Source organism: Macaca fascicularis, chromosome 9 (assembly GCF_037993035.2).
Source record: "Macaca fascicularis isolate 582-1 chromosome 9, T2T-MFA8v1.1".
NCBI lineage: Eukaryota > Metazoa > Chordata > Mammalia > Primates > Cercopithecidae > Macaca > Macaca fascicularis.
In genome coordinates, this window is record NC_088383.1 from 61,134,761 (window position 1) to 61,139,862 (window position 5,102).

Sequence of the window (5,102 nt, forward strand, 5' to 3'; positions counted from 1 at the left end):
TGAGCATATGAGAAGGAATGTGGGCAGTGTGGCACAGAACGGCCCCAACTGACAGCCAACAGGAAAGGAGGACTTCAGTGCCATCATCACAGGAGCTGAATTAAAGCAACACCCTGAATGAGACTAAAAACCATTTCTCTCCCAGAGCCTCCACAGAAGGGCCCAGCTTGATCACATCTTGGTTTCTGTCCTGTGAGACTCTGAGTATGAAACCTAGCAGAGCCCTCCTGAACTGGACTTCTGACCTATAAAAGTGTGAGCTAAGGAAAAGAAGTTTTGTTTTTTGCTGCTAAAACTGTAGTAATTTTTTTTTCATTTTTTTAAGACTGAGTTTCATTCTTGTTGCCCAGGCGGGAGTGCAGTGGTGCGATCTCGACTCACCGCAACTTCCGCTTCCTGGGTTCAAGCGATTCTCCTGCCTCAGCCTCCTGATTAGCTGGGATTACAGGCATGCGCCACCACGCCCAGCTAACTTTGTATTTTTAGTAAAGACAGGGTTTTTCCACGTTGGCCAGGCTGGTCTCAAACTCCCCACCTCAGGTTATCCGCCCGCCTCGGCCTCCCAAAATGTTGGAATTACTGGCCTGAGCCAACACGCCAGACAACCTCTAGTAATTTTTTACACGAACGAAAGAAAAGTAATACACATTCTTTCATGTGTAATTACATTCTAAATAGAATAGGTAAATGGAGTCCCTGAATATCCTACTTTAAAAAACTAAATTAGAAGGTGGACTCGTTTGTGCTGTAAAAGATTCTTTACATCACAAAAGGTTGAAAAGGCCCCTTCAAAGAGCACTTAGTGGAGTGTTTGTTTACAGAGTATGACTTGCTTAACAGAGGAAGAAACTGAAAGCTGAAGTGTTCTATTGCTGACTAAATAGCAATCATAAATGAAGATAAAGTATGAGATTATAATAAGAACAAATGGACATTTCCACATCCATTTCAGATTTTTTTCATTTTACATAGCCGAACATGAAAGTTCCAGAATCTACCCCCAACATCCTTTCAAGTCACATCTAGCTCAGGTAGGAAACTGCAACTTAGGAGACCTTAGAAGTACAAAGAAGAGACAAGGAGTTCTTGCCTTTGGGTTCTTTTCTCCCAACTACTTGGCCTCTTAATGATTACTAACATTGAACTTTTGACCAGAGGAGCAGAGAAGGAGAAGTATGGAGAAACTCAGGAAAAATCCTAATAACAAGGCTCTTGATTCTAAGGAAGAGAAAAGGGGGGACCCTTTGTCAGTCCTCTGCTCTTAGGACCACGCCAGGCCTACTTGACTATGACCTCATTAAATTCTGCCCGAGGTGCAATTTGCCCTGACATTTCAGGTAAATAAGCTAAGAAGGTTCCAAGATGAAAGCCAATTTGCTCAAGTTTATGAAACATTTAAATAAAGGGCAGACTCAGTTTGGTTCCCGAGCTCATGACATTTCTGTTATAAAGCGGCCTCTCGGCCAGGCGCGGTGACTCACACCTGGAATTCCAGCACTTTGGGAGGCCAAGGCGGGCGGATCACCTGAGGTGGGGAGTTTGAGACCAGCCTGACCAACATGGAGAAACCTTGTCTCTACTAAAAATACAAAAAATGTAGCCGGGCATGGTGGCCCATGTTTGTAATCCCAGCTACTCGGGAGGCTGAGGCAGGAGAATCGCTTGAACCCAGGAGGTAGAGGTTGCGGTGAGCTGAGATCAAGCCACTGCACTCCAGCCTGAGCAACAAAAGCGAAACTGTCTCAAACAAACAAACAAACAAACAAACAAAAACAACAACAACAGCAACAACAAAAAGCTGCCTCTCCAGACATCTGCAGAGGTGGACCAGTGATGAGGAGAAGTAACGAAGTCAACGTTAGAGCAAGAGCAATTCTACCTGTCACAGGGACCTTAAGGCTCAGACCGGGCTGCAACAAACTCAAGATTTTAGCTAAAAGATTCCTAAGTGCTTTGATACCCCCTCCTCCTATATACATTAATAAAATGTATATTTTTCCTAATAATTAGTTTTCATAATTGTCCTTAATGGTTAGACTTAGGATTCAATTGATCCAGAGAGACATTAGGTGCAAGTAGCCTGTCTTCAATCAAAACCTAAGGTGGAACTAGGGAACATACATTGCTAAGATCTCCAATTGCCCTAAATTCTAATTTTACCATTTAGCATACTATTTAAAGTTTCAAATTTTATTCAAACCAGGTAAACATCCTTTTACTTTCCAAAGTAATTACAGCTTGGTGAATACTGAGCTATTCATCATAAGCTCAGTCTCACTATATACTTCACCTGGCATTAGGTAGGCACCCCCTAAGTATTTCTCGAATTAACAGTATTGGTCTGCAGCTAACTCTGATCCTTTCCCATAACCCCATGGGTTCCATGAAGCAATCAGTCATGCACTCACCCACTCTCGGACTCATTAAATCATTAAATAATTAAAACCCTTATGGTCAGGTTTGTTAAATTTATATTCATTTCCCTCACTCTGTTGAGTGATTTTTTTTTCTTTTTGTAGTTCAAATAAGGGTTTAGCGTTTATTAAATGATTTCTATGTGGCAAATAAATTCCCATGAAGTATTTACTAATTTTGATACTGGTCTTATGCAAAAGGTTATATTTGGTGCCAGTAGGATACTGAGCATACTGTAAACCACGCATTCATTTGTTCACTTATTCATCCAACAAATATTTACTTAATGCGAGTTGTTTGTCACACACTATGAATGCAAACACAGAGGTGATTGACAAGTCTTCCATCCTTTACAGAGCCTTCAATATATGTGTGAGAGAAAGAGGAATTATAAGCAAAATATGCCTCTCTAACATACTGGCGATTTTAATTAAAGTTAAAAGTTTAAAACACAGAGGCAGACTCTGCCCCTCCTCTCTACTTTTCCCACCTAAGGACAAGCTCCTTTACAACACACCTTCTTTTTTAAAATATATATATATCTTTTTAAAATTTAAACTAGACTTTTACTACTTTATTGCTTTTTTATTTTGTGTTATCCTTGCACAGGGACCATACTAACCTTCTCTGTATTGTTTCAATTTTAGTACATGTGCTGCCAAAGAGAACACATCAACACGCTTAGAGACAGAGCCCATAGACAATGGCACCAGATGGTCTAGGAGCAGATTTCACTCTCCCCATCAATTTACCTTCCCATATTTTCCCACCTTTTGGAAGCCTGAAGATGCTTTCTTCTTTTTCTTGTCACTATGTAGGATTTATGGCTCCTTGTTAAAATATTATTTAAGCAAGGACCCTAAGCCACTGCCTTGAAAAAGAAACACTTTTGAACTGAGACTTTTCCTGCGTGATGGGTACAGCACGTGTTAATAAACTTCTGCTTGTTTTCCTCACTTGTTTAATCTGACTTTTGTTTTCAGGACAGTGTCTCAACAGCGTCTCTTTAAGAATCAAAAAAGGGAAAGGACAGAAATTATGTTTTCTCCTTTACAATTTGGCACCCAAGATGGGGCCAACAGAGACACCCTGACTGCTCCAGTACCTACAGGTGAAATCCTGGGAGAACTGGCAGATGCAGCAGAAAAGGGTAAGATTTCTCACCAAGGTCAGCTTCTCCCAGGTTTCTATCTGTGGTACCTGGCCAAGAAAGAAGGTAAAACATTTTCCTCATCCCTCCCTTTCCAGGTTCAGATTGATAGGAGGAAAACATTTACAAATAATAATAAAATTAATTCTTTGAATCTGTGACTTGTAGATTTCTTTAAGTACCTATTTGGTTATTGATTGTTAGTTTTACAAGGATGATCTTTGCTTTCCTTGTCTCTGACTTTCTGAGTGGTTTTTCATAGGAGGATCACAACAAGATTCTTCTTTCATCTTGTTTCATTTCTTGGGAAGCTTGGCTTTGTAAGCAGCAAATTTATTCTGTGGTCTGTGCCACCTTGAGGGCATAAATTGTCTGGCCTATGTCAGGTAGCCAGCTGGGAGTTCCACTGGGTCCAAAATGTCTGTTTTTCTAAATGTGCTGGCTCTCAGGATTTGTCTTAATTGTCTCAACCTTCATTGCCTTGCTAATAACAAAGGTCTTTACTTTCTTAGGCCATCTTTGGAAAAACTTCGGATCTTGAAGGGGATTGCATTTTTACACCATCTTAGGGGATATAGTTTTTGTGTCTGGTTATAAGCCTTAAAAAGACTTACTGATTTTAAGTCACAATTATAGTAGGTTTACTTTGGAAACTGGGACTTTTGTATCTAGAAGTAGGTTTTTTAAGGGATTCTTCTTAGTCTTTAGGATATGAAAATCTTAACCATGACTTTGAAATGTCTAGGGAATTAGATAAGCAGCATTCTAACTGAGATAGGATTTGAAACAGAGTTAAAGTGCTTTGAACCAACCACAAAATTGCTTTCCTCAGTAGGTGCCTTTAGCTCAGGAGAGAAACATTTCTAAAATTATTCATTTTAAACAATCAAGGTATACCTTTGATTTAAATTTTGGCTTACATTTAGAGCATAAGAGGAATTTTTTGGTTTTTTTAGCTTCCTTTCCTAAGCTAAATGGAACAATATACTTAGAAAAACAAAAGAAACAGTTTATTAAAACATTTTAAAGACAAAGAGTTTTAAACAGTGATTGCATTAGACCTCTAATAAACAAATATATCCACCTCCAAGACTCTTTCTTTATGTAAATTTAAGAAAGGAAAAGGCAAGAAACAGGAATGTTTGCTATTTGCCCAGCTAAAATTTGATAAAAAGATTTTAAGAGCTCTATAGTCAAAAGTCACCTTAATTAAAAGCTGATATTTAGGCTATATGTGTATGCGTATATTTTTAAAACCCTTCTTCCCTATAACAACTATATGCACTTCTGTCTGTTTCTCCTCTTGTTGATATAGTTTTTGCCTCTAAGACTTGTTCTTCCATTTACTTCTGTCTTTCTTTCCTCTTGCAACCCACAAGGTTACAAGAGGAAAGACTGCCATATTGTAGACCTAAAAAAGATTTCTAACAGCCCTGGGATCTTGGGAGGAAAACAGAAAAGCCAACATAGACTCCTCTTTTGGGGAGGAACCTCTGTTTTTCCTCATGGAACCCCAAGAGTTGTGAATGGACAGGTT

The 5,102-nt window shown here is 39.2% G+C and overlaps 1 non-coding gene across 1 annotated transcript; it reads right to left on the reverse strand.

Annotated features, from left to right (window-relative positions):
* Positions 1–2,983: 2,983 nt before the first annotated feature.
* Positions 2,984–3,086, reverse strand: LOC123566962 (U6 spliceosomal RNA). The gene has a single exon (XR_006689676.1). It is a non-coding gene; the product is annotated as a U6 spliceosomal RNA (small nuclear RNA).
* Between the last annotated feature and the right edge of the window lie 2,016 nt (positions 3,087–5,102).